This window comes from Lissotriton vulgaris, chromosome 5, assembly GCF_964263255.1.
Source record: "Lissotriton vulgaris chromosome 5, aLisVul1.2, whole genome shotgun sequence".
In the NCBI taxonomy this organism is placed as follows: Eukaryota; Metazoa; Chordata; class Amphibia; order Caudata; family Salamandridae; genus Lissotriton; species Lissotriton vulgaris.
In genome coordinates this window covers 1,888,209,420-1,888,230,274 of record NC_141693.1, presented here as the reverse complement: position 1 = coordinate 1,888,230,274, position 20,855 = coordinate 1,888,209,420, and positions in this window count along the sequence as shown.

Sequence of the window (20,855 nt, the reverse complement as noted above, 5' to 3'; positions counted from 1 at the left end):
GGGAAATCCGCCTAGAAAATGCCCAAATAATGATTTTCTCGGACAACAGCCAGGAAGTGCAGAGGCAGAGGCGCTCCTTCGATGCGGTTAAGGCTAAGCTGAGAGATTTTCACATCCAGTACATGCTCCTATTTCCTGCAAAGCTGAAAGTGATATACAAAGAGAAATCATACTTTTTTCAAAACCCGGAAGAGGCATGGCTGTGGCTGGAGGAGCGCCCTCCTCTGACAAGACACACGTCTGGGGTTCAAAAGGCACCTGCTATGGGGAGATCCATGGAAGGCCCGAGAGGATCGCCAAAACCAACGAGACTGAGGCAGAGACACGGAAGCCGGAACCTGGCTGTAACCCCATATCCCAAATCCAGATTTGTATGGCGGAGGAGGCGGAGCACGGCCTCTCTCGATTCTAATCGGCCGACGGGCTCCAGGTTCCGCTGCCTTGCGGAAAAAGCGATACAAAAGGGCATGATGGACAGAGTGTTTGAGCAAATCAAACACTCACCCCCAGTCAACTGATCTGGGTTTAATCCATCACCATTCTTTAGCTCACTCAGCCACCCCAGTTCAGACATGGCCATATGCAAATCAGTCTGACCCTGTGCCTCATGGGAACAGTCCTGCCCGACCTGCCAAGCCATGTCTTCCCTGGACTGGAAACAAGCATCCAGGGACCGGTTTCGGATTCATAATCTTCATCAGCCAGGCTATCTTGAATCCAGTGGTCAAGTGAGCAAGGGACTCACGTCTGAGCATACCCTGCCAACTTAGGGTGAACAAAGCGATACAAAAGGGGATGATGGACGGAGCGTTTGAGTAAATCAAACACTCACCCCCAGTCAACTGATCTGGGTTTAATCCATCACCATTCTTTAGCTCACTCAGCCACCCCAGTTCTGACATGGCCATATGCAAATCAGTCTGACCCTGTGCCGCATGGGAACAGTCCAGCCCGAACTGCCAAGCCATGTCTTCCCTGGACCGGAAACAAGCATCCTGGGACCGGTTTCGGATTCATAATCCTCATCAGCCTTGCGGAAAAAAACACAGTCGGAAAGGGGAGGGAGAACCTGGAGGTACCTCCTCCGAGGGAGAAGAATCGGAAGAGCAATAACTACATCCCCTGGTAGTAGCAATGAATGATATGGAACAGGAGACTACACAAGGGACAGGGGCTTCTCAGGGGGTCCCCCTGGACTCCAATTCAAGAAGATGGGACAGTAATGGCTGACCGAGTATTGACTATGTGGCCAAGGAGCATGCAAGTTGGACAACCCCTTCTGTTTGCTTTGTTTTGGTCTAACTTTCTTTCTTGTTCTTACCTGCTCGTGCTTCTACCTTTACATGTTCCTCTGTTAGAGGTTTAGAGCGGGTTTCTCATATTTTGGGGGTGAGGCTAGATGGGCGACAGACCTCCTTCACCTGGAAAGCTTTATCTCTGTCTTTTGGATGGCGATGGGACTGGAGGGGAGAGGGAGGTGGGTAGGGGGAGTTATCGGGGTGGAGCTACATTGCTTACGGGGAAGGGAGGGGGGAGTTTTAGATGAGTGTTGGGGGGGTTCACAGTTAACTTTTTAAAGCATGTCACAAACGGAACTGATCCATACACCTGCATACCACACACCAGGCGCCTGCCTTTGCATGAGCAAGTCAGGACTAATGTCCCCTGCGGTGTTGGGTAGCCCGGGAGCGTTCGCGCAAGACACTGGCAGTGTCCGAATCCTTACATGGAACGTGAATGGCCTGGGCAACAAGATAAAAAGGGGGTTGGTTATGTCCTATGTTAGAAGGGTAGCCCCAGACATAGTCCTGCTGCAGGAGACCCATTTACACTGTACATGATGCGGGTTCCTTGCCAGGGGGTCGTTCAAGGTTCTGGCCCATGCTGGGTACATGTCGGACTCTAGAGGGGTTGCCATACTGATTAAGAAGTCCCCTCCTTTTGCAGTCACACGAACATGGATGAACCCGCAAGGCACTTATGTGGGGATTATGGGAACATGGGGACGTCAGAAAATCACGATAATTTCTGTTTATGCACCACCAAAACTTCAGGCTAGTACCCTGGCTGGTTTAGCTGATATCCTTTAGAATACGCCAGACACACTAGATGTAGTGGAGGGGGATTCAATGATGTTATGTACGCTCCATTGGACAGGTCAAGAGAGCGGACTGATCCCCAACCACTGTCCCCCCTGGCGAAGTGCATCGACACGCTAGGATTGACGGACACCTGGAGATGGCTCCACCCGGACGCTAGAACTTACTCTTATTTTTCAGGGGCCCCCAAGGTGTATTCCAGATTGGACTAGATCTTCCTTCCCTGCCATGCTCTTAGCATGGAGGATAAGGCAGAATATCAGGTGCGGGGAACCTCGGACCACTTGCCTCTTCTGGTGATATTAGGGAGGAGACACAGAACAGAGGGCAGGACCTGGCGACTGAAGGCATGGGACCTCCAGAATAAGGACTTACTGCGGAGATTTGGGGCGGATGTGAATGTGTACTTCACAGAAAATCTAGAATCGGTACAGTCAGGGGTGATACTATGGGAAACTTTTATGACGGTCATGCGTGATAGGGCCCAGAACAGGTTAGCAGGGGAAAAGAAAAGGAAGCAGGGTGAACTACATGACCTGGAAACTCGTATTTTGAAGCTAGAGCGGCGGCACGTGGTAGATCGTGTCGTGCAATCTCTTAGACTAATAGTGAATACACAGCAGCAAGGCCCTGGTGACCGATGAAGCCAAAACACAGGCACAGGCGACTTTACATAGATTGTATGATGTGAGGGATAAGTCTGGGAAACTCTTGGCGTGGCTGAGTCGTAAAGAGCAGAATGCGAGATGGGTGGAACAAGTGTCAGATAGACAGGGTCATATTAGGCGGACTGATGTCCAGACAGATCAGGCATTCACAGACTACTATGAGGAGTTCTACAAGGCCAGAGACCTAGGCTTGACAGAGGATGTAGGTCACTATTTAGACAGTATTGAGACCCCCCATTTTAGCGAATGAAGATCAGGCGAGTCTGTAGGAAGATATAACAGTCATATAGGTCAGGGAGGCCCTAGCCAGACTTTGCCCGGGGAAATCCCCTGGACCGAACGGGTTACCCGCAGAATTCTTTAAAAAAACGGCAGACCTACATACTAATCACTTGCTGGCCTTGTTCTTGGGGATGGTTCAGGAAGGCACGCTCCCTCCGTATCCACGTATGGCCACTATTATACCGATCTATAAACAAGGTAAGTCGCCGGAGGAGTGCGTGTCGTATCACCCCATTTCTCTACTAAACGTGGAGGTTTAACTCCTGGCGACGATTCTGGCACTGTGGCTGAGACGTGTGATTCCAGATCTGGTCAACCTGGATCAGACCGGCTTCCTGCCAGATAGGGCAACCCGGTTAAATATGAGGAGAACTCATGATTGGTTGATGGAGGTGTGTGACCGTCAGGACTCCCATGTGTTCTTATCTTTGGACGCCGAAAAAGCGTTTGACGCAGAACACTGGCCCTTCCTGGAGGGAGTATTGCTTAATTTTGGCTTTGGTCCTAAGTTTAGGAGGTGGGTAGGCCTCCTTTATACTGACCCAAGAGCGAGGGTAAAGGTCAATGGGGTGTTGTCAGCGGATTTTCCCAAATAGAGAGGGACCCCGGCAGGGGTGCCCCCTATCACCGCTATTGTTTGCCCTTACCATAGAAATAGTGGCATGTGAGATAAGACTCGACAGAGGGATAAGAGGGTTTAAAACTGACTGGATCGATACAGTTGAGGAGAAAATATCGCTATACGCGGATGACATCCTCCTATATGTCACCCACCCAGACGTCTCGATACCACGACTATTTACCCTGCTGGGCCGCTACGGCTCCCATTCAGGATACACAGTAAATTGGCATAAGTCACTCCTTTACAGCCTGCAGAGGAGTGTACAGGGGAGAGGAGGTATGACCTACCCTGCCTGACGTGCTTCGGGTCACGGGCGAGGGGTTTACATATCTGGGGATATAAGTGACGAAGGACCGATGACTCTCATATCAGAAAAATATCCATTGAGTGCTCACAAACTAGTGACGCAGCTAGATGGAAGACCCTCCCCCTCACGATTCTAGGACATGCAGCAAGGTTCAAGATGATAACCCTGCCACGGTTCTTGTACGCCCTACAGAATGAGTATTCCCCCTTCCCCAACAGGTTTTTCAAGATATAAATGAAGAGCTCCGGTTGTTGCTTTGGCTGGTGAAACATTCTAGAATAGCCCTAGAGACACTGCAGAGGAACAAATATAAAGGAGGGATCTCCTTACCCAATCTTGAGGCGTATTATTGGGCGGAACATTTATCGCCAATAAATGACTCGCTCCAAGCCCCGGCCGATCACCCCACATATAGATTGGAGAGAGGGACAATGGTGCAGCGCACCTGTCTGCATTACATATATGGAGGCAGGGGAAGGAAAAAACTACTCTCAGCAACGCGTGTGACTGTGGAGACATGGGAGAGGGCGACTAAGAGAATTGACTGGGTACACAAACCGACTAAACAAACACCGATATGGAACTGTACATGGTTAAAGGAATTGCATAAACTGAAGGGGTTTAAAAGGTGGGATGACATTGGTATCTCTGCTCTGGGAGATCTGCTGAAAAGGGGAGCTCTGAAGTCCTTCCAGGCGTTGAGGGTGGAGTATGGATTGCATCATACTCAGTACTTGAAATACGAGCAGGTACGTCATGCATGGAGGGCAGAGACGGTGCTCATAGGTCTGCTGCCGGAGTATGCACCGCTTGAGGGCCGTCTGCTGCAGGGGCACGTCCCGACTAAACTAGTTTCCCTGACCTATAACAACGTTGATTAACAATATGCCTGAAAGACTGGTGAAATTGAAAGGAACGTGGTAACTAAATCTGGGGGAGATGGACACACTTGACTGGGAGACAGCCTTGATGCACCACAGGGAAATCGCGAAAAAGTCTCGGCTTCGGTTCATACAATTTAAAATCCTCCATAGGGTTTATTACGATAGACACCGATTGCACCGGATGTGGCGGAGCAGTGATCCTAACTGTCTGCGTTGTGGGTATGTGAAAGGAGATTTAATCATACCATCTGGGACTGCCGTGTAATCCAGGACTACTGTTATTAACTGAATTAGGTGACATACTGGAAACGACCCTCCCAGTGGAGCCGAAACTGGTTCTGTTGGGTATAACAAATGAAGTGGATCTGAATCACCCACTCTTGATTTTCCTTACACTGGCTTTGGTGGTAGCTAAGAGAGATGTGACTAGAGCTTGGGGCGCTCCCATACCTCCTCGACTAGATGAATGGAGATGAGGCATGGATATTTACATGGCAGCTGAGAGGGTCACATACAAAGCTAGAGGTTGCCCTAAGAAGTTCAAAGAGTGTGGGGGAAATGGAGACACTATTATGGTCTGGATGGAGAACTGTGAAAGAAGGAGGTCAGGCCAGCCTATTGTCCCGGTGCATGCAGGGGAGGATATAGACGGCAATGTGCAATGTTGCGATAGGTGGAGCACCACTGTATCCATGTGGAGTGTTTTCTGTGAGATTCTGGGAGGGATGGGTGGAGGGTGGAGGGTGGAGGGGGTAGGGTATGGCGAACAATTTCATGTGACATGCTTATGTTTATATGTTTTAAAAAAGTAAATAAAAAAGAATATATTTTTTAAAACAAGCAACTGACACGCTTCCTCGAAGAGAACAATGCTCTGGACGCATCCTAATCGGGATTCCGCAGCAACCACAGTACTGAAACCGCCTTCATCGCCGCCACCAATGACATGAGGACCCTGTTATACAGCGGTGAAACCGTGACCTTTATCGTCCTGGATCTGTCGCCGCCTTCGACACTGTCTGCCACCACACCCTACACACACGCCTCCACAACGCAAGGATCTGTGATAAAGAACTGGACTGGACCACCTCTTTTCTCATCGGCAGTGAGTGTCCCCCCCTTTGCTCTGAAGCCACCAAGATCATCTCCGGCGTACCCTAAGGATCCTCACTCAGCCGACACTCTTCAAAGTCTACATGGCACTGCTCACCAATATCGTCCGATTGCACCGCCTCAACATCATCTCATACACCGACGACACCCAGCTGATCCTCTCCATCACCAATGACCCCACCACAGCCCAAACCAACCTCCATGAGGGAATGAAGGCCGTCGCCGAATGGATGAAGAACAGCCACCTGAAGCTGAACTCGGACAAGATGGAGGTCCTCATCCTCGGATCCACTCCCTCAACCTGGCATGACTCCGGTGGCCGGCAAAACTGGGAGCAGCACCGAAACCCACCGACCACGCACGCAAACTAGGAATCATCCTAGACTCATCGCTATCAATGACCGAGCAAGTCAACACCATCTCATCCTCCTGCTTCAACACCCTCCATATGCTCAGCGATATCTACAAATGGATCCCCACCGAGACCAGAAGGATGGTCACCCAGGCCCTCTCAGCAGCAAACAGGACTACGGCAACGCACTCTAAGCAGGAGCCCCGGCAAAACTTCAGATGCGACGCCAACGCATACAAAACGCCTTTGCACACCTCATCCTCGACATCCCCTGCCACATCACAAAACACCTGAGAGACCTACACTGGCTCCCCGTCAACAAGAGGATATTCTTCAAGCTCCTCACCCACGCCCACAAGGCCCAACACAACACTGGCCCAGCGTACCTCAACACACAACTCACCTTCTACACCCCGTACCGCCAGCTCTGCTCCCCTGACCTCGCCCTCGCCACCATCCCACGCATCCGAAGAATGACCACCGGCGGAAGATCGTTCTTCCACCTCGTCACCAAGACATGGAATACCCTCCCCATCGACCTACGGCAGACGCAGAACCTACTGACCTTCAGGAGATGCCTCAAGACCTGGCTGTTCGAGCAGTAGCAACCCCCCAGCCCCTATCCTCCCCCCACCCCTCAGCGCCTTGAGACTGTCACAGGTGAGTGGTGCACTTTACAAATTAATGATATATTGTTTGATAGTTGTTGAAATGACACTCATAATTACACTGAATTTATGAGAATGTCATACATAGTAAATTAAAACCTTTTCAGCTATGTTCCCTGCTCTGTCATTCTCTCTCCTCATGTTTTAATTTACAATGTGATTCCATCTCAAAAATAAAACTTCCATTCTTTCACTACGACTTTGTGCATATGTTTAATTTTCACTTATTTCACTTTTCCTTCTTTGTACTACTTGCGATTTGTTTAAAAAATAAAAATTCCTTTCTTCCAATCTGACTCCGTACATGTGTTTAATTTTAATTTATTTCACGCTTCCTTCTTTGTACTACTTGCAATTTGCTTCAAAAAATAAAAATTCCCTTCTTTCACTCTGACTCGTGCATGTATTTATTTAATTTTCATTTATTTCACTGCTTCCTTCTTTGTACTACTTGCCACAAAAAAAATCCATTCTTTCACTGTGACTCCGTGCGTGCATTTATTTAATTTTCATTTATTTCACCTTTCTTTCTTTGTACTTGTTGTGATTTGTTTGGAAAATAAGCATTCCATTCTATCACTTCGACTCTGTGTATGAATTTAATGTTCATTTATTTAACCTTTCGTTCTTTGTAAGGCTTTCGATTTGCTTCCTGTCTCTTGTGCAGCAGTGGCTACAGTATTCAGGGAAACACGTTAATTTATAGCTTGAGCCTGCCTGGTGTCCCATGAGATCGTGTATCCCCGTGCTCAGCCCGAGCAGAGATCGACTGCTTCTGTCTGATCCTGCCCGGGCTGAGTTAATTCTCCGAAGACGGCCGAAGTGAAGGGGATACACGATCCCAAGGGGATACCAGATATTACACAACACCGGGCTCCCGCTTGCACCCGCTCGCAATCTTTCTGGGATTTTTAAATCAGGGAACAAAGACACACACAGACCTACCTTTCCATATTCTACAGAACCATCATAGTCACGACTGCCTGACCCTTGCCTGAGCCTTTGCTTTGCCAAATATGGAAATCTTCAAGCAAGCAGCAAGGGCCTCGCTCACGCCGATAATGTTCTATCTCAAACACAAAGACAGGGCAGAATATGACCGGACAGTTTTAATTCTAGGCAGGGGGGAGTGCGCACTTTGAATTTGCTCTTCCTTGTGTCGCGCCTTTCCAGAAACCTTCATCCTGCACCTGCGCAGTCCCAGCTTGCCTTGCCCCAGCTCAGCTTCGGGAACCTGGTGGCAGGCCTCGGACAAAATTATTAGATCTGCGTCTGCAAAATTGATTGATGGTATTGGTAGCAGGGCCGGCGCTAGGCATGGGCAGTGTGGGCAGCCGCACAGGGCCTCGCGCTCGGCACAATAACATGGGGCCCCCGTTTCGTGTGAAATACCACACTTTCACAGGCAGCCCTCCTCCTCCCCGAGGCCCCCCTCCCCAACCCGATCACATTGCTAATGTATTTATAAGCGAGGTGTCTTGACCTCGCTGTTCAGGGCATGGCGGCATTCCTGGGTGTGAAAGGTGGGGGGAGGATAAACAAGGGGTAGAGGACGTGAAAGCAGCAAAGCCAGTAGTTACCTCAGCATTCTGGAACAAGTGCGGGGCAGCACCTCTGTTAAAAACCTGTGGTGAAGTACTTGTCTGCCCTTTGTGTATTTCGTCTCCAGGCGACAGATGGCCCTTTTTCTTTCCACAATGAGCCGGACATTAGCAGGTAAGGAGATGTTGATGAGGGGAGGGGCGATCATCTAGCTCAGACTGCCACAGTAAGACAGTGCTCAGCAAAGTGTCTCACTACTGCTTTGATGTACAGAGGAGGTGGTCCTTATCCCCTGGGCCTCGAAGCACTGAATCAGGCTGCAAGGTTAGGCGTGGGGCCCCTTTAACTGGGACTTGGGCCATTATCTATTGCTGCGAAGTCCAGGGCAGGGGGGCCTCGCAGCTCTCCACCAGGCTGCAAGGTCCAGATGTGGCCCCCCCATGGCAGGACTTTGTAGCCATTATTTTGTGCTGGGAGACCCAGGACAGGGGGGCCCTGTCCTTGGCCTCGCAGCACTATTGTTAGATCATTCATTTTTTTTCCCCAGAGCGACTAGCATGTTTGCTTCCCAGTCTAGGCCACCAGTGATAAACCTAGAGGGTTGTCTAGTAAATGCAGCTAAGTGCGTACACATGGATTACCACCCAATTTCCTCAGCAGGAAGCTCCGTGGCCGCTCTTATCGCGAATAAAGCAGATTTTCTGCTTTGTGACACACTTTGAGCCCCTCACTTATGTCAGAGTGGCAGTGAATTTCTTGTCCATTTAAGTATGCTGGACCTAACAACACCTAACACCTTGTGATGTCACAAGCAAATTAGAGGGGCCTCACATCTTCCCTTTCGCCCAGGGCCCCACAAGTCCTAGGACCGGCCCTGATTGGTAGATATGTTTATTAAGACGCAGCCCTGTTTTGGACCCTAATCCGTAAAGCAATATTTTGTTAAAATGTTGTCTTCTTATTTAACTGTTATCCAAGTTGTGCTGTATAGGGAAATAACGGCATGCACAACAAGTACCCATGCATTGCTGACATCTAGCGTGGAGGCGGTGTTATCATGCCTGGACGGGCCACGGGCGGCCGCGGCACTGGAGGTCCGTTGCGGCCGCCTTTATCATTTATTTGGGGACAACTATGTTCGTTCCCAAATACATTATAAAGGCCGCCGTGGCCGCAACGGAAATCCCAGTAGCACACGGCCGCCTCAGCGAAAGTGCCGCCCGGGGCGGACCGCCCCCCCGCACCCCCCTAATTACGCAGCGCCCCCTAGTGGTAAATCACAGCACGGAGCCTGAAGCTATGTCACAGGTAACCCTGTTTCTCACCCCGAGTGTGCTTGTAAAGTCGGCTGCAAGGCTCGGAGCCCAAGAAAGAGGCTGACAGAAGCAAAACGTGGGCATTGCTTGACACCTACTATTAACAACGGCACATTTCCCACCTACTCAACGGTTCGTTTTTTTTTCAAACTCCATCCCACTCCTAAGGGGAGGGGATGTGGCCTAACGGCTAGAGCGTCAACATCGGAGCGGCAGAACCGGGTTCGAGCCTCGGCAGTGGCGCTCATGGGTAAATCACTTAATCCCCCGCCTAACACAATCGATAAATGTGTGTCCTCATGTAGCGCAACTGGTGCTCATGTAAAGCGCTTTGATCCTTCGGGTCTAGTACACGCTATAAAAAACTTTAAAAAAAATAAAAGCTAGGTGGAATAGGAGCTGAAACAAATTTATTTTTTTATTTTTCCGCAAAGGATGATGGACGTTTTCCCGACAACCACAATGCTGCTTCTCCCATGCAACTTCCATTAAGTCGGGTGTCTTGGGGAGGCTGCTTTAAAACTGTCTCGACTCTCTCCGCCTGTGGCCTGCCGAGCCCAGCCCAGCCTAGAGCTGCCGCTTCCACTAGTGCAGCAAGTACTGTGGCACAGGGCTCTTGCACGAGGCTACGCTGCTGCCTATCATTCGTCCCGAGTGGCAGCAAGAAATAAATGGAAGACCAAGCCCTGCTCAAATCGCCGGAAGTCCAGCGCTGAGAAGCAGAACATCGGGGCGCAGGGAACCCGACTGTGCATCTTCAGTGAGAACATTAGTGCGCTGACTCGTGCAATGGAGATGGGTGGGGACAAACTACCCTTACAAACTGTGCAGCCCCCTCGCCCCCCCCCCCACAAAGGCAAACACTCAGTCCGGCTCCCGCAGCACATCAGGGGACATAGTGGGGGGTCACTGGGGTGGGGGTCGCCCACTTTTAAAGGGCTCAACTCTGCTCTACCACACTGCTTTCAAGAACAGCATACTCTTGCACACACTCTCACTGCTCACCAATTAAAAGTTTGCTAAAAATTGAATGCAACGCATTGTCATACACAATGCCAATAACTCAAACTGTAATACTGCGAGACCTATTGCATTGTAAATGCTTGTTTTTCTAAAGGGAGTATTATAGAGTATTTTCAACCTTAAATCAAATAATAATAACCTGATTTAGTCAATCTCTTCCCACCTTATTAAAAAAAAGAGAGAACATATAATAAATAATATAAAAAAAGAAATATGTATACATTAAAAAGAATAAAAAAGAAACATATATATATATTTATATTTATATATTTTTAGAGTCAAATTTGAACTGCATAGAAGAACCAAGACTAGGTCTGATTCTATTTTCTACCCTCGCTTTGATATATGTAAAAAACGTTGTGTTGTGGATTGAATGAAAGACTATGACTTAAGAATGAATGCACTTCGCCCCTCTGGTGTGGATCAGTTACTTATTTCCTTCGTTAAACCTCACAAAGGTATTATATCTGCCTCTATTGCAAGATGGGTTAAAATTGTTATGAACCTCGCATATATCGATATGAATATTTTCAAACCACATTCTATCAGAGGTGCAATCGCCAGTAAGTCATTTTGGTCAGGTGGTAAGTTAGATGATATTCTTAAAGCTGCTGATTGGTCTTTTGCTCATCACTATTGCAAACCAATTACTAATATGTCTGATGTTGTCTTACATGGCTACCAACATGCATAATGGTAGCCTCCGGTCTTGTAATGAAATTGCGATTCTCCTATTACCCTGACTAGAGAATCTGGATTTCATTAAAGACATGGAGGCTAACATTATCCCTCCCACCCTTTCCCTTGGGTGGTTGATTTTAAGATACAGTATACTTTTATATACTTCGTATATTATACTTATTGTGATATGTTTATTTGATTGCTTACTTTGCCTTTATAATGGTTATACTTTTTTACATATTTACTATTTTGGTCTTTTGCACCTTTTTTCTTGAAAGATTTATATTTCCTTCTCTTTTTCAGATAATCTCTAGTAACTTCATGTTTCTGACCCACAGATCAATTTATTCATCTTTCTTCTTCGTGATACACTAAAGTACTTATGGAGTTTTACTTCAAGTTTATTGGACTTTCCCTGCAAGTTTATTGGACCTTTGGAGTTTTCCTGCAAGTTTATTGGACCTTTCCTTCCTTTACACCACATTGAATAGAGGCTGATTGCTTAGTGCTCATGCCTTTTGTTTGTTTTCTAACGTTCTAATATGGAACTTGCTGTGTGATGTATGCGGCTGCTTTAAAAGTTCTATGGATAATGTTAGCCTCCGTGTCTTTAATGAAATCCAGATTCTCTAGTCATGGTAATAGGAGAATCGCAATTTCACTGCTTGTTTTTACAGGTGGTACCTTATCACTCAAAGTGTCACCAATCAGGCAATAGAATGGTACACATGAGCCCAATAAAACAAAGGAGATATTACACACAAGCGACATCAAACACTGTTAGTTATGCATTTCGTCGTGGTTTTTATGAACACAATGCTACCTGACGGGCATTTCGGAAAAAAAATTATATGAAAGGCAATCTTTTCTCTTTTACATGCACATTTACTTATTTGTTTTTTTTCATTATATAAAACTCGAATTATGAGTTAGGGGCGTCAAGAATTGGGGCAGGCCTCAAGAATTAAAGTGAAAGGTTCTGTATCTTAACGCAAATAGCTACAAAGGGATTTCTGTTTCATATTTATTTCTAAATAAAATTTTAGATGATAGTTATGTCACAGCAGACAGGGTCCATTTGAAGCACATCCTGTGAGTGAGCCACCCACTGCTCCTGTGTGATGTAGGAAAGTGTGCTAAATTATGATAGCACTGCTCCTTAAAATTGGAAGTTCAAAACCTGTCAGGTTCTCTTATGCCCCTTCGGCAAACAGAGACATTACCTCTGCGTCCCTCGTCCTCGACCCAGTCATCACTCATGAGGTATTCCACAGACAGGAAACAAAACAGGAAACACTTTTAGGCTCCACCCCCCCTCCTGCCAGGTGCTATATCAGACCCAACCACCTGTTTTGTTTCCTGTCGGTGGATTAGTTGATGGGAGACGCTGGGGTGGGTGCCGGGCACTCACCTCCATCTTTGTCCTGTGGATCTTCCTCTGCTGGGCTCTGGGGGGCTCCCATGGACCGTCGTGGGATTCTTTGGAGTGGGGCTGCTGGGCTTCCCTGTCTCCTCCTGGGCTTGGTTGACCGGGGCTGCTGGGCTTCTCTGGTCTTCCTCCTTCTTCTTCATGCCCAGTTCGCTGCTGCTGTGCCTGGATGGATGCCGGAGCTCACCTGTTGGCAGGTAGGGGTTGGGAGCGCTGGTATGCTGTTGCGCGCTCCTCCCCCTGTTGTTCCTCACCCCCCCGGGCCTCCCTGTGGTTGTGGGGGCCCGGGGATGTTTCCATTGTGACTTTGTTGTCTTGTGGCATGGGTCGAGGAGCGCTGGGTTTTGCGCGCTCCTCCCCGTGTGTTTATCTCTTCCCCCCAGACCTCTCTGTGGTGTGGGGGCCCGTTGTGGAGGCGCTGCTGGTCGCGGTGTTTCGAGCACAGAGCGGCCGGCGCCGCTGCGCTGTTTTCCTTTGGCCGGGCTTCCTCTGTGTTGGTGTTTTGAAACCCACCCTCCTCTCGCGTTGCCGGTGTAGTTCCGCGCATGCGCGTTTGGCGTTTCTTCCCGAGCGGCTGTTTGGACAGGTGCCCGGGAGGGCTCCGAGCGCTCCAGTCCTTGGGGGGGGGGGGGGGGGGGGGGGGTTTGGTTGTTCCGCCCCCTCAGGGCCCGGCGACCCTGCGTCCCTATTCTGGTGGTCGTTCTGGCACCGACGGTGCCTCGGTGAGTCGCTCCCTTTATTTTCTTCTTTGTTTGCAACGGGGGCTGTTTGCTTCTAAGCCTGCCTCACCCTCTTCTCCGGCCTGGCTTGTTGGATGGCTGGGGGGTCGTGGGCATGCCTCCCTGGTTGTTTGGTGATGCTTTCTTGGTTGTTTCGGCCGATTTTGGCCTGTTACGGTCCTCCCTGTGGGGGGTTAATTTGGGTGTGCCCTATACATGTGTATTTATGGTGACGTGTGGTGCAGCAGCCTGGGCTGCTGTCTTCGATGCACAAGGTTCACGGTTCGATCCCCAGCCAGGCGGCGGCTCAGCTCCTCATCATGTGCCTCTGGGCAATTGCTCTCTTAATTTCCTCAACGGCCCCCAGCGCCTTGAGACCCGTAAGGGCTTTGCATGTACAGCTTTACATTTACGGCGCCTGGAGAATGCCGATACTGTGCAATGCAGTATTTAAGTGGCCTAGGGGGGGTGTTTGTGTGCTCTTGTGGTGTGCATTCATTTGTTCCTGCTTTGTGCGTTGTGTGTTCTTTTTGGGCACACGCCTTCGCAGGTGGAGCATTCCTCTCCTGTGCCTGCCTCTAGTTCCAGTGTGGCCTCCTCTCTTCCTCCTGTGCTACATGCCATGGGGGTTGTTGTTGTTGGGCTTGTGCGCCTTCTCCTGGAGACTCTTTTCGATTTGGAGGCGAACAAGAAGGGTGCTGCTGGTCTTTTTGGTTCTGCTGCTCTTTATTCTGTCATTTCCTCCTCTGCTGAGTCTTCTCTGTCTGCTGTTGAGCTTCAGGGGATGTACTTTCCAGGGTTCTCTTGCCTGACGTCCTTTCCTGTGTGCGGGTTCACATGGGGTTCCCGGATGATTCTGCGCCCGGTACCTCTCAGGATTCTCTCTTGCCGCAGTTTAGGAAGCTTGTTGTTTCTTCCTTGCCGGTGCATCCCTTTGTTTCTGATGCCTTGCTGAAGGAGTGGATGGTCCTGGATCTTCTTTCCATGCCCAAGTTTATGTCCGGACTTTCTCCTTTACAGGATATGGCGGATGCTTTGCCTGATTCCTTTCCTGTGGACTCTGTTGTGGCCAGTCTTGTGGGTCGTCCTTCTATGGCTGATGATATCATTCTGTAGGACGGTGTGGCCTGTAAGGTGGATTCTGCCCTTACGTGGTCTTATGCCGCTTCTCTTCTGGCAGTTCGTTCTGGCGTTTATGGGGCATGCGTTTCCCGGTCTTTGCTGGCCGATTGAAGTCCCTGTTTTTCATCTATGCTGGAGGGTGCCTGTTGTCCGGAGTTGCTGGAGTCTATGGAACGCTTGGCGGAATTCCTGTCGGACATCGCCTTTGTTTCTGTGGGGGCTTCTGCTTTGTCCTGTGGTTCCTCTATTGCTACCCGTCGTATCCTGTTGCTGCCGGATTGGAGGCTGGACGCGGCCCAGCGTTCAATGGCTTGTGGCTGCCTTTTGCTGGTGCCCGTCTGTTTGGTGACTTGCTGGAGGAGAAGCTGCACAAGGTCTTCTAGGAGCGCTGACATTCTTTGTCCTTTCGTGATCTTCCGCCCCATAGGGGTTCCTCCTTCTCTGGTGCCGGGTCTTTCCGCCAGCCTTCCAGATTTCGGCAGTCCTCGTTTCAGGGTCAGCGTAGTGCTGGCCGGTCTTTTCCCCGGAAGTTTTGGAAGAAGTCCCAGTGGGGTGCCTGGTCTGGTCCGCAGCGTTCCTGACTATGCCAGCCTAGGGGACGTTCTCGCTGGTGTTCCGCCTCTGGTTGGTGGGAGGCTTCCCCAGTTCCTTCCTGCTTGGCGCCTGACGACCTCCGTCGGGTGGGTGCTGGATGTCTTGTCGAGGGGCTACCGGATCGAGTTCCTGTCCCCCCCCCCCCCATTTCCCCTCTGCAGTGGTGGTGACCCCTTCTCCTTGGGATGCCTCCCGCTGTCTGGCCTTGTCGGACGGGGTTCGTTCTTTGGGGGGGGGCTTCCGAGTGGTCATCGGCCTTCGGGGTCTGGACTTGTTCGTGAGGAAGTTCCCGTTCTTGATGGAGACTCCAGAGGATTATCCAGCTGCTCCGGTCTGGTTGGGTGTTCTCCACTTTGAACCTCCAGGATGCATGCCTACACGTCCCGGTGGCTGTGAGGGATCAGCGATTCCTGCGCTTCTGCCTGGAGGGCCAGCTCTGGCAGTTCTGCGTCCTTCCCTTTGGTCTTCGGTCCGCCCCCCGGGTGTTCATCTAGGTGGTGGCTCCCTTGGTGGCCCGACTCCGTCTCCTGGGGGTGTCGCTTCAGGCTCCGTCCCTGGAGCTCGTGTCTCGCCTCCTTCTCTTGACCATGTCTACGCTCAGGGTACCCGGGTTCTTGCTCACCTTGCCGAAATGCCACCTGGTGCCTGCCACTCGGAGGTCTTTCTTCGGAGCGGTGTTCGTTTCTGTGTTGGGCAAGGTGTTCCTGCCGGTGGCCCAGTTTGGTCACCTTCAGTCTTTGCTGAGGTAGTTGTTGTCACGGTCCTCGACTCCCCTCCTTCAGTGGCTGGAGGTTTAGGGCCGCATGGCTGCGTCTGTCTTCACCGTGCCCTGGGCCAGGGTTCATCTGCGCCCTGTGCTGTGGCTTGTGCAACAATGGGCCCCCTTTCCTGTCCTGGATTATGCGGTTCCTGTGCCTGTGTCTCTGGCCTTTGTGTCTGCTCTTCAGTGGTGGCTGGATCCTTTCCGCCTTTCCGTGGGGATGTTGTTCCGTCTGCCTACTCCTCTGGTTGGGACCTCGGATACCTTCGCTTCCAGCTGTGGGGCGACTCTGGTCCGTTGGGCTGTGCTGGCTCGTTGGCTCCCGGTGGTGTCTCGCAGGTCCTCCTTCTGGTGGGAGTTGTCTGCGGTGGTGGGGGCGCTCCGTATTTTTTCCATCTTCTTCTGAGGGGTTGCCGTGTCCTGGTGAGATCGGCCATCTCCGTGTCTGTGGCCTGCCTCAATCACCGGGGGGGACCCGCAGTTCTTCCCTGACTCTGGTGGCCTGCTCCATTTCGGACTGGGCGGAGTGGCCTCTTCTGGCCCTGTCTGCTCAGCATTTTCGTGGTGTGGTCGATGTGGTGGCAGTTTCGTTGAGCTGGAGGTTTCCTTCGTCTCTGTCCCTGTGCCTGGCTCCCCGGACTTTTGGCTTGCTTGCCTGAGGTTCCGGACTCCGGGTCTGGACTTGGTCGCCTGCCAGCCATTTGCCCTTGTTCCCCTGTTCTGCGCTGGGTCTCCGGTGGTGGGCGCCTGGGGAGTGGATGCCTTGACTCTCCGGTGGCCTCCTTGGCTTCTTTTTGCCTTTCCTTCCTTTCCTCTGATTCCTGCCTTCTTGTTGAAGGTTCGGCGGGAAGGGGCTCGGTGATGACTGTTCTTCCACCCTGGCCGGGGAGGTCCTGGTTTCCTCTGCTACTGGGCCTAGCGGTGGGCACTCCTTGGCTTCTGCCCCGCTACCCCTCTCCTCTGCGATCCCCGTCCCCTCTTTTGGTTCCCCTCTCCTTGGCGGTCTGGGGGTTGCACGGTTGTCTCTTGGGGTCCGTGGTCTGCCCGGCCCATCATTTCTGTGCTGCAGGCCTCTCGTAGGCAGTCTATTTTGTCTTCCTACTCATTTATGTGCTGTTGCTTCCTTCTTTGGACCTGTGGCATGCCTTGTCCATTTCTGTGGCTCGTTCTGGGGTGTTTCGCTCTTCGGACTCTCTGTCGCCTTTGGTTTGGCTGGTATGGGTGAGGCTGCTTCCGGGCTCGCCTTGGGTCACTGGATTGGGGCTGTCTTCACTCTTGCCTTTCATGGTGCTGGTTTGCCTTGTCCGGTGGGTGTTCAGGCGCGTTCCACTCGGGGCGTGTCTGCCTCCTGGGCTGCTTTACGCGGTGTGTCTCTTGATGTGATTTGTCGGGCTGGGACCTGGGCCTCCGAGTCCTCGTTTGTGTGGCCCTATGGGTTGTTTTATGCCCTGTCTGACCGGACCATTTTTGGTCGTGGGGTGTTGCGAGCTCTGGGGGTTCCCCCTCCACTCTGAGGTCTGTTTTGTATGTTTAACTTTTTCGCTTGCTGCACTCCTTTGTGTCTGGTCTGTGTTTTGCTGTGTTTGGGTTGCCAAAGGCCTGTTTGGGCGTTGCTTTGGTATGCCTCATGAGGGATGTCTGGGTCGAGGACGAGGGACGTAGAGGTAATGCTATGATTACGTATGGTAATCCCCATTACTCTTAGTCCTACTCGTCCTCGACCCAGTCATACTTCCCACCCTCCCTCCCTGTCCAGGCCTTTGATGCTTGGTGTGTCAGGATGTGCTCCTGGTGGTTGGGTCTGATATAGCACCTGGCAGGAGGGGGGGGTGGAGCCTAAAAACGTTTCCTGTTTTGTTTCCTGTCTGTGGAATACCTCATGAGTGATGACTGGGTCGAGGACGAGTAGGACTAAGAGTAATGGGGATTACCATACGTAATCATAGCATTTCTGAATGGTATCAGGAGGGGAAGACGTTTCTCTCTGTTTGTGTGACAGAATGGAATCTGTTCTTGAGGTAGATCATATAAAAACGGTTTTACTTTTTGCTTAAGAGAGAAAGAAACCCGTTCTTTGCTTAAGATGTGCAGAAAATGAAAAATTTGTTGCGGTTTATGAATTAATACTCAATTTTAATTATATCTTTAATAAAGACAAACGGCTCTTGATTCAAAAAACAACCATTATTCTTTATGAAGCAAATTATTTTGAAAAAATTAGTCGGTCTGCAATGCATTGCCAGCATGCTATTTTGTGATCTTATAAATAAAGTACCTGCTGTTTTGCCTAGTCGCTGTGCAAGGCAGTGGCCCCGGTCTACCTGCAAGTGGATTACCAGTGCGGCATGTACCTCCAGAGCTCAGTAAACAAAAACTGTACAGCCACGCTAGCCTGTGAAATACTTCACCAATGCGCCATGCTCAGTGTCTTACCTCCCTAGGAACAGTGGTGCCGCAATTTTCGAAGCCAAGGCCACCGGCCACAGGAGGCTTTGCACCAGTGTTGCCAGATTTTGCGACCTGTCCAAAGCCCAAAGCCACTCAAGTATAAGCCAAAATCTAGCACAACATAGACCAGTTTAAGGCCAAAAAACAGCCCAAAGTTGCAACTCTCAAATTATGCAGGAACAGTCATCCAAAACCGTTTATGGATTAATCTAAATTCTATTGAATATACAGGTAAAGGGAGAGGTTAACTGGGCACCTGTGTTAATAGCTTCTCATTTTCAAGACCAGTCCCACTGTGACTTTTCAACTTGTAACAGGAACTGCTAAAATTACAATACTAGAAACCACTGAGCGATTAAGAAAGGCAACAATAGTATTATCTGCTAATCACTGCTCCCTCTAATTTGTATTTTAAGCAAACAACATATCTTTCCAGTAACAAACATCTCATTTAACATCCAGAATGCCTAAAGGCATGAATACCTGCTTTACAAATGCAGATGCTACATTCCAAATTAAAATATGACTCCATTAATCACTGGTCCACAAGCAAAACTTTTCACAATTTCAAAATCCATGCACTTCATCCATGATAATCTCTCAAATGCACTTTAAACAGTGACATTTCCTTTAATGGATCCCACGACTTTCAATGCATGTGAATCTTTTCTGCAGCACATCTCCTAAGCATGCGTTTTAAGACGCTCTCATGTTTGAATGGCCTCACTAGCACATGACAGTGCCTTAAATTACTTAAGCACAGCATGTGCGCTGTTAAACAGAGATGGTCAAATCAACAAACTATCAGGGGGATCCACGCCAAGGGTAGGCACTGGCTTTAGGGTCCTGTACACAAACCCTTCAAAACATCACAAGATAATGATGGCACAAACTTGTTAGAATATGATGAGGTGTTCTAAATTAAAAAAAAGTGTAAGTCTTTATCACGCCAATGGACCATGGAAGGCAGGACGGAAGGGATCAGGGCCTGTGTATGAAAAAAGGAGGGCAGGGAGCAGGGCAGGAGCAGCAAGCTGACCATGCGGGCAGGCGGGATGGGCACTGGAAGCACATCATGGAGGGCTACAGGGAGACTATCATGGCATACACACAGACAACAGAGGGAAGTTCGCAGGGGATCAGGGGCAGCAAGCTGATCACAAAGGACACGTGGGAGGGGCTGTGGCAGTACAGAAGACCATGAATGGCAAGCAGGAGGGTAAGTGGCAGCACAATGGCCATGGTGGGCAGCAGAGACAGGCCAAAAAAAAAAAACCTTAGAAATGAATTGAAATAAAAGGTTAAAGGGATGGTATAGTTAGGTGACAATGTGATGTAAAATATACCATTTGAAACTAACAAAACCACTGAAATTCACAAAGTAACTATTACTTGCAATCTCGCCATGCACTGCTTTTGCCCTTGCATATCAAATCACTCATGACATTCATTGACTACATTTATAACATCCTTAATCACATTTGAAATGCTTTTACATATGACCTAAGTATCACACCAGAAATTAGCTATGAATCTCTTCGTCATCTTACTCTTACATATTAACTAAACACCCTACTGCTTCCATTCACAGCCCCCTCATTCCATGAAGTTTATCAAGCAGTTTTTTAAAAACTCTCAAATGCTTCTGTAGCCCTGCCTGGGGGCATGCACTTGAAAGTGCTGGGCCCATACGTTCTAGGCCTGTTCTAGAGTTACAATTCGATGGTTCATTTTTGGAGCATAAAAATGTAAAGGGGATAAATGTCATTAGTTCACAATCAATTAGCCACTTATTCTCTTGCATACATAATAACTCACAGACAACTACTTAAGACTAGTTAATTTATCACAAGGCCAAAAATAACTAAACATAGAGACACCTCAAGATGAAGGTGTAGAAATACAAAGAAATGAGCATAAAGCCAAATCTGCGCATCCAGTTTAGACGGTGCAGCATACACAACACAGTAGGATATACAAAATACACAAAATTAGGAAGCATGAGTCCAAATTTCCCTGCATTAAATCTATCCCTACTCTAGCACTAAGGTGACATCCCTACATAAGCTTTTTCAAAAGGAAAGATTAAAAGTGCGTGGAGTCTTCCTAAGAAGTCTCTCCACCATCAGTGGACCATGTAGCATAAAGCTACCATCGCAAAGACAGAGCTCGTTCTAGGATGCTCTCTCCATTAAGGCAATAAAGAAGTGGCGCACTATCCCTAAT